The following is a 9934-nucleotide window of genomic DNA, read 5'->3' on the forward strand; positions in this document are numbered from 1 at the left end:
GGGCCACAGCTTTTCTACATTCTCTGTCTAGTTAATGTTGGGAGGCTCTAATAAAAAGCCACCATGTGCCAATTGAGCGCCTACAATTAACAGATTAGAGTGATAAAGAGGTTGCATGGCTGCAAGGCACGGGGCCGCCTCCCTGGGCCCTCAGGGCTCCATGATGGGCAGGAGCAGGAGGAGGAGGGTGTGTGTGTGTGGGGGGGGGTACTGAACCACTGATGAAGGGCCCAGATAATCTCTTCCTCCCTCTCTCTCCCTTTCCCTCCCCTTCACTACCCTCCCCTCTCCCTTCTCCTCCCCTCTACCCACCGCCCCACCCCACCCAATCCCTCGCACTCTGTGCCCTGGAGCACCTTTCACAAATACCTGCTCAATATTCTAGTTGGGGGTGCAGCAGTGGTGGTGGTGGTGGTGGTGGTGGGGCATGTGGTGTGTCTGCAGAGGGGAGATACAACACACAAAAAAGCCGCTTGAAACAAAAAGCGGAACATCTGCTAAAGCGATTGCGAGGTAAATATGTTTGACAATTATTGTTTACAGTGACAGTGGTAACAGTTTCAACACCCAAATCAAAACCCCACCATTTCTCTATTTGCAGTGAAACAGATGGGCCTACAGCGATCCATTAGCAACCTGTCAAAAGCTTTATTCTCAACTTACTTTTATGTCTTTGCTTCTTTGCTGTGTGACTGAAGAAAGGCACTATTTGGGCATAATGATTATTATCTATTTGCCCAGCATAAATCAGATACCTACTGCTCATTGTGTATATGATTTTTTTTGTCTTGCTCTTTCTTTACTTTCTTCTCCTGCCAGTGTTTTCTGTTCAAGGAGAGCTGCTTGAATCCACATTTGTTTCTCCCTCTTCACATATTATTGTATTATTGATGGCAATACACACACTATGTTGCACTTGAAAGAACCTGCATAACGATTTTTCACTGGTTGTTGTTTTCGTTTGTTAGCTTCAGTAGTGAAATCTAATACATTTGGGGCATTTCTTATTATTCAGCAGTGAGTGAGATTATTCAACAACACAAATTATTAACAAGTTGTCTTTTTTATCCTGCTGTCTATATTCTCACGCTACCTTGAGAGATCAGCACGAGCCGCTATGAGCAAGCATGCAAAGAAATTACTTTGAATACCATGATGTGAGGATCCTAATCAAATCAATTGGCAGTGGTGTTGAAACAAGGGAGGTGCAACGTGAGACCCTTTCCTCCATTTTTGTATTCTTTTACATTTGCTTCCTTTTACATTCAAGGCATATAGCATGTAGCACAAGACGGAATCAAATTAAGAATGCTTCAGGAAGAGGAAACAAGTGATTTCAGCTGCTGAGGAACAGGATTTGGAAGTGTGTGTGTGTGTGTGTGTGAGCGTACGTGCACGTCAGCATGCATGTGTCTGTCACTGTCAGTGAGTGTACATCAACAAAGGCTGAGGCGTTATCTACTGCTACCCCTGTCACCGTTTTTCCCAGCACTGTACTGCTCTAAATACGCTCAATCAAATAATGTGTTGGGAATAATTAACCCCAGAGCCCCCATTGGTTCTAATTGGCACCTATTAGAGGGCTGTATGATTCCTTGATAAACACTGAGGAGAGAGAGCAAATGGCAGCAGTGGTGGGCGGAGGTTTGATTGGTAAGCAAAGTGCGGGAGCGATGCATACCGGGGGTAACCAACATTTAATTATCAATGAGGTTTTCGCAACACTTTAGAGAGGCCCCGGGCATCGTTTCCTTCAGTAGTAGTAATGGGCTCTTTTTAATGGAACTTGTGTTAAACACGGTGCTGCCACTGCAAAGCTTTGGCGTTCAGCCCCAGCCCTTAGTTGTGGCTGCTTTAATTTAGGTGACTACTGAAAGAAGACCGAGCTCATTTGGGTTACACACTTTGAAAGTGTGCACCAGGGCCACAACGGAAGATAAAGAGGATGCCCATAGTCAGTTCACATAGGCTGCATTTATATTTTCTCATTTGTATCTGGTTTGCAACTTCTTTAGGATAAGGATGATTCATCTATTCCGGTTGTGTCTGAGAGGTTCAGAATAGTCTGCTGGTTAACTATACTTTTCCTTGCATTAAAGAAAATAGCATATTTTGGTCTGTGTTTAAAGTACTACAAATTGTTGTATAACAACATTTTTAACTTTTAGGCCACAGCAACAGAGCCACACTGCTTTAAATTATGTGTGGTTGAATGTCCCTCTAATGTCAAACTCCACCCGCTGTCACCACAGTCATTAATGTGGTTTCCAATAAGACCAGTGTGAACTTTATATATGTCATCTGATTTCCCAACCAAAGAAACCCGCCTCTAGTCTATATTTGACCCATTTGCTTACCCTATAGTGTCAAAAATACTTTTTTTGCTTTTCTTTTGAGTGTGCGCTGTATAAACATTTTGGTGGGTGTCATGAGGGCTACCAGACTTACTGTGTACTTTGAACGTTCAAAGCAAATGAACATCCTCCGTTGCAATTTATTTGTGTCCCTTTTTCTTCACATTCAGTCATACACAATCTGGAGACAGCCTAATGAGCTATTTTCTAATGAAGGAGTCAAATCAAAATCAGGTATACGTGGCCTTTTATTGTGAAGGGATGCTGCTCTAAATTTCAAGATGTGTTTATTACAGGCAAAATTCAACCAGTAAACACACAGTGTGTTTGAAATAAAGCATGAAGAACCATAAGAAGCCACAGTCTACACTGAATGTCACTGTGTCATTGCACACAGCAAGAAAAGCAAAGCAACCACCACTCACAACCACAGGTGTCATCAATTATCTTATTTTGCTTAAACTTGATGGAAATACTGTATATATTAACTGCGTTTAGGAGGGCTACAAATACATGTGATTCTGATTTTGGAAATGAGTACCCTGGAAGGATTGAGGTACCGGCTTGGGCTTTGGCCTTCATCCGAGGCCTGAGGCTTGATCCTCCTCTTCCACTAGCACTTGCATCGGGACTAACGCTGGGGCAAAGGGGCTCGGGGCAGAGCCAAGCCCAAGTCTGACCCAGTTTTTTCGGGGTTTCTGATAGCAGGCAGCTGGGAGTCTCAGGATAACCCTCCATCAACACCAGCTCCTGTAATCTGGCCTAGCATGTGCCAATCAACCCGAACACGATGACAAGCTCGTGATGACATGGCCATCGTCCTCCATCCTCTATTTGCTGCCTGGACATCTCAAACGCAAGAAAACATCCCAGTGATTATGGCATTTCAGTGTCAACTGGCATGTTGAGTTTGCCCAGAACCTTGAGATTGACAATGGAGAGACAACATGTTTGTGAGCTTTGCAAAGTTTATTGGGAAAGGTTGAGGTTTTTGGCACACGCATGTTCAGCGGTATTAGATTAAACTTGTTTTTGAAAGCAAACTATCAGATCACATTTGCATCCATGAGGCTTCCAAAAACCATGAACCATGACTGAAAAATCTATTTTCTAAAGTATAATCATACACAAGTAAACACACAAATTCAAACTAGACCTAAATATGGGCAGAAAATGCATTTCTTATGAACAAAGCCTCATGAAAGTTGACACTTTTCCCCTCCATTTTGAAAATGGTCTTTTCCATTTTCCAGTTGTCAGGAGGGAATCCTTTTTCTGGACACTCACATATAAGCATACTGGAAAGAGAGAGAGAGATAGTGAGTGTGAGAGAGAGGAGGGGAGAGAGCAGTACATCTGACAATCCACTGGCATGAAAGTGAGCCCCTCAAGCTAACAAATTCAGAGAGAAAATTACAGTTTTGCGCGTTTGTGTCAATATGCATGTCAAAAGGTAATTGGGAAATTGTTCTGCAATGTCAAGTCCTGTTGGCAGTGTTTAGCCTGTGGTAAGATCAAAACCATTTCTTCACAGGCTCCAAGAGGCCAGACCAAGCTCTCTAACTCTCTCAACCATACAAGACTCTCCTTTAAGCTAATAATGTGGCTGTTTATCGAAAAGTTATTACATTATTATCAACTGCTCATAGGATCTACAGAAAATGACAGAAACACTTAATTGTGCTTCTGCACTGTCATGACTAATTAGAGTTTTTGGTGAAAGTGCATATTTATGTCCATAAGTAACAAGTCAAACAAACATTCAATAAAGACGAACAAAGTGCAAAATTAGATTTTTCCTGCAGAGACGTGCTGTGTTGACTTTTCCAAGATAAGGTTGGAAATGCACAGTTACATCCAGTGTTCCTAGAGCGCTGAGTTATTGCTGACATTAGCTCAACGAAGCAGCTTCTCCATCCGCTGAAACAGAAAGTTTCAAGCAAAACCTCTGTGAATGAAGACTGAAAAATCAGGAAACAATTAATACCATTAGAAGTGTATTGTTTTCTATTGGAGATTATTATTCTTAATGTGTTTATGTGTTTTGTTGCTTGTGTTTTTTTTAACCATAACCAAAATGTTTAACCCTAAACTAACGTTAATTCATTTTACCTAATCTTTATTGCCCAAAATAATTTACTTAAATGTAACCAAAAAGATGTCATGTCATTTTAACAAGAAATAGGAATATTACAAAAAGAAATGGCCGTCTTCATTTTGTTCGATAACACCACCATAAGAATACAGTAATAGAAAAAGCCTTGCACCTATAGTCACAAATCATTTTTGTCTTAATAATTTAAATTTCCTTATGCTTGTTTATTATAAGTTAATAAAAGGTTTCCTCTTACGCTGAATGTTTACATTGGTCAACAAGGAGAGTTAAATTAGTTTTGGTTTTAAAAGACACTTTTGCTTTTAACAATAGGCTAAATGCTGTTTCACAGGATTTTCCACTCTGTTATGTGTGGGATTCTTAAACAAAGAAACCTTGTAATTCTTTAGCATGACAGAAATTAGAATGCTATCTTGAAGACGGGCAGAAGAAGTAGCAAAATTATGAAGATTAAGACATTAGACAGCTATTAAAAGCCCAAACCCCAAACTGAGTTTTGTATGTTTCCATTTTCAGTGGAAGGGTTTCACTGCTATACAGTAACTTACAGTGGAGTAGCTTTAAATTAGGGTTGGGGTCAAGATTTGGGCATGGTCAGGCTCGGTCCCATCCTTACACTCCACACTTCTTTCATGCATATTTGTCATTCCTTGTCATACAAATAGAGAGCAGCCTACACAACCTGCTGGTAGCTCCAAAGGTTCAGACATCATGTGCTCTCAAGAGTGTTGGCTTGAAAATGGCTCATGACCTTTGTCACATGCCACAGTCCCCCTCTCTCTCTCTTTCCATCTCTCACTGTCACTCTTCATTGTACAGTTAAAAAAGAACAATCAATCAAGAATTTGAAAGAGATTTAAAAAAGTAAACTCCATCAGGCTATGAACTGTTTTTTTTTTATTTCTTATTCTGTGGTGGTGGTCATCCAAAAACAGCAGTCTTGGATTTGCCACCAGTCCTTTAGAATTGGATCCACTTTATTCCCCATTTAGAGTGAAGTTGGCCTTTTTGCCACTATATGTCCACCTTTTATCAAAATAACTGCTTACAATACCCAAAGAATCAACAGCAGGACACATTTCCCAAAAATATAAATAGTGGCATTTGTGGTAGTGTAGCGCTAAACGTCAATCCACCCTGCCTTTAGAGCTAAAAATAAATATTGTAGTAGCTGCAGCGGCTGGTGTTGGGTTGGTGGTGTTGGTTTTTTTTTTTTTTTTTTCTTGCAGGATGAAACTGGTTGACCCACAGGCAGAAGCAAATCTGGACAGAATGGGCCATATCACCTGGAATTAGAGTTTTATCCTGGGAGCTTCAGCGGAGGAGGTCCATAGTATGTGTCCCATTTCTTTATAAATGTCCTTTTTATTGTTATTTTGGAAACAAATAGACATGTTTTAGGAATGAGGGAAAATATATAATTCTTGTCCTCTCATTCTTCTCCACCCGAACAGGAATTTGGACGCAAAGTTCCCCTCCTAAAATCGGTTTAGTTTTTGAGCAGCTGGATAAAAGTTAAATGTCCAACAAAATTCGTACGATACAAAAAGAAGTCCACTTCATGAGAAGAAAAAAAAAGGTTTCTATTATATGAATAACTTCGGTGAGTTTAAAGTTACTTTAATGTTGTATTAATTGTTCAGTATTGACTTGCATTTTATTGCGTATTAATATGACACATTTTTGTGATTATTTATTATTGTTATTATTATTATTGTTATTATTATTATTATTATTAGTAGTAGTAGTAGTATAAGTATTAGTATAAGTATTAGTATAAGTATTAGTATTGTATAGTGTATTATTTTTATACACGTTTTATTTGGGGGGTTTCTATAAATAACGAAAAATCCAGCAAAATATGCAGTAACTTTTCCAAAAAGAAAGAGACAGAAAAAGAGGAAGGGAAAGAGAGAGAAGGAGAGAGAGAGAGAGAGAGAGGCGGGGGATGTATACCAATCGTTAAAGGGCCAAGCCAGTGAGTTGATTAGGTTCGGGAGAGAGAGAAGCTGCTGCGGCTTTCTTTGCGCACAGACAGAGTATAAGTCCTTTATCATGGGGAGGCACCGGCGTGGCCCCGAGCTATTGCTGGCCTGAAGCAAAGTACCAGAGAGAAGAAAAAAAGAGAGTGAAAAAAAGAAAGGGGGGGGGTCTATCATCAAACTTCATAATAACGCTTGGGGTTTGCCACAGCTGCGCAGTGACCCTTTTATTTTGCTGTGATGGAACAGATAGCTCACTATGAAATAGTGTGAAATTATCATGTCTATTAATTCAGTCAGACATCCACGGCTCTCCGCTGCTACCACCCCATGCAACCCCCCCCCCCCCTGTCTTATTCCTTATCCGTGGAAATATGTGATTTCCTAGCAAATGCTACATTTTACTAGAGTGATTTTCATCGTTGATTCACAGAAAATAAGACAAAGGATGACACGGGGTGTTAAAGCTCCGGGTGAGCACAACACAGGCCGATGTACACTTTCATCCACTTTCTGCAACTCGCAGGAGAAAACTGTGCGTGTTTGTAAATTCATTTACATCATTCATCACAGAGACGCGGACAATTTTGTCCCCTTATCGAATCACCTTTTGTAATGAATCCAATCATTTAAAGTCAGATAGCGAAACTTGGCACGGTGGGACTGACTGTTCACCTGCTGTTTGCACCAACATTTCTCAAATGACCGAGCATTATTTCCCCCCAAACCTTCAACTAATATTCATTTAATTTATTTCATATACCTAGAATATATATATGTATATTATCCCCAACAATTTCAGAAAGAAAGAAAATATTGAGTATTATTTTTTATTATAGTTAGTATATTTTATCATTGTATTATTATTATTATTATTATTATTATTATTATTATTATTATTATTATTATTCATGTTGTTGTTGTTGAAATGGATAATAAATAAAGTGAAGACTATGTAGATCATGTCGGTTGTCCCTTCATTTTTGTCTTTTTCTAATAACATATACATACAGCCATTGCTCTGCAGAAATCAAAGCAAGTTACAATCAGCTATGTCAGCTTTCTGGTTGGATGACCAAGTTGATTTCCCCCTTCTTGACTGAATAATGCTTGGTGCTGGGAATTTGTGAGAAAAAAAAAATACCTAAAATAATCTGAGGCGCTGACAAGAATCACCAAAAAGTCATTTTCTTTTGTAGTCATTGCTCATGCGACCGTTTTGCCAATAAAGCCTGCCAACGTGGTGCACTGTCAATATTAATGAAGATGGTGCTCCAAATATGATGACCTGACAGCAACAACAACATGAGGGGGGAATAAAAATTAAAAAAAAGGCGTTTTAAGGGATGTGGCTGTGTGCTTATGAAGCGTGAGGGTCTGGTTTGATAAAAGGTCTGGGGTTTGATACAGAGCGAGAGAGAGAGGGAGAGAGAGAGAGACAGAGAGAGAGAGTTGATTGAAATGGCGTGTGCCTGGCTGACGGGAGCCAGTGAGGGACAAAGCCCCTGCGAAGCCACGGCCACTCGAGCAATTATTCCTCCACGCTGCATTTGGATTAGTGCAATGGAAAGAAGCATATGTTTGGCCCGGGGCGACACTCCCCCCCTGGCTGACTGCAGAGGATGCAGGGAGAGAGACAGGCAGAGAGAGAGCGAGAATGACTAAAACTAGAATATAAACTGCATTAACCAAGTGGGGAAACATTAACACAATTTTAATCCGCTCCCCCTTTTTTTTCATATATTTTGGGATACACAGGCCCATGAAACTGGCAGACCTCAGTGCTTGATAGGTGACTGGAGGACAACAATGATTCCTGATAAGTGCTGTCACGGCGCACAAACGTTGTTTATTGTTAATAAATCCTTTGCGTGGCTCAAATAAAAACCATAAAAATACATGAAAACACACTGCACAAACACATCCATATATAACTTATATATAACTATAACTGATAGCTATCAATAATCAAACACCTCTCGTTTATGTATGAGCCTGCTTGGAATTATCGAGCTCCAACGCCTATCAGGACTCCCTTTGTTTATTCAAAGTCACTAAATGTTTTCTAATCGATTACCTAATGTCTCAAGTAATCAAGGGTGATTTGATGATTTGGTGGAGTCATTGACCTCTCTTGGCTTCTGAGCCCTGGCTCGCAGAGTGGGCAAGGGGCCCATAGGGGGTCAGCGCCAGGCGGGGGGCCAAAGCCCCCAAATGACGGCTGATGTCAGAGTTGAGGACAATTAGCCATTTTGCGCTTCATTGCAAACTTTAAAGTCACATAATTCGATTGCACCGATAACCGTATCAAATGTCATTTAGAGGAACCCTGCCTCTTGTCCAAGCCACTTATTATTAAGCCGGCAGTTTGAAATGCGCCGTTGGTCAAACATTTGATACAAGAAGCTTTAATTGGCAGCGCTGTGACTTGCAGAAATTCTATCGATAAAGTGACCATCTGCTCTCTATCATTTCAGACTTTGTCTCTCTTGTGTTTCTGGAACATCAACATCTTTAAGTCCATCAAAATCCTCATCAATAAGGAAGGACTTTCCAGCACCGTGTGAACACTAATCCTCCCTGCAAAGGCAGATTTTTCTTTTTCTTTTTTCCCCCCTAAAGTGCTGCGCAATAACTGATCATCTTTAAACAATCACTTCAATCTCCATCTCAGAATCCCAGTGTTTAAATGTCAGGAGGACAGCTGGGCTTAAATCAAATTCCAATCATACCCATGTAACATTTGTGGCAGTGCAGTGAACAAATCTGGGCCTCGTAGGCTTGTTGCCCTATATCTTCTCATGCAGCTCCAAAGCATTGCCTGCGAGCGTTACAGTGCAGACTGTTGTAGTGATGGTGCTACGGGGTAATTAGGCCATGCAGACACTCTCTCACCAAGCAATGATCTCAGCAGCATCAACTAAATACTTTCTGACCACAAACACGACTGCTAGCGTGTAAAGTGGATGGGACACATTTGTACACGACTGATGAGCGCAGCAGTGATGTGCAGCTGGTTGTAGATGAAAAAAGTTGCCTTGTGTGCCCGACAGACAGTGATCAATAGAGGGCGAGTAGCATGCAAAATAAATATGTTTGCAGTATTAGCACACAGGCATTAATCTGTCCTCTAAAATAATCCTCCCATGCGTGCTTCCTTTCTTTTTAAATGTGGCGCTACAGCTTTTGATTTAAAGTCAGATCAGTGTCAGACTAAAGTGCGCGCGCGCACACACACACACACACACACACACACACACACACACACACACACACACACTATCCACAGAGGTGGTTTAACTGAGTCTGTCTGTGTTTGTCCTTCATTACATCTCTGCTACAAACTATAAATATCAACAGAGCGCCAGCCCACTGGACCTTACCAGCAGACAAATACTGTATGAAATAAATAGATATAAAGACAACCACACACACACACACACACACACACACACACACACACACACACACACACACACACA

This window comes from Dicentrarchus labrax, unplaced genomic scaffold (assembly GCF_905237075.1).
Source record: "Dicentrarchus labrax unplaced genomic scaffold, dlabrax2021, whole genome shotgun sequence".
NCBI lineage: Eukaryota > Metazoa > Chordata > Actinopteri > Moronidae > Dicentrarchus > Dicentrarchus labrax.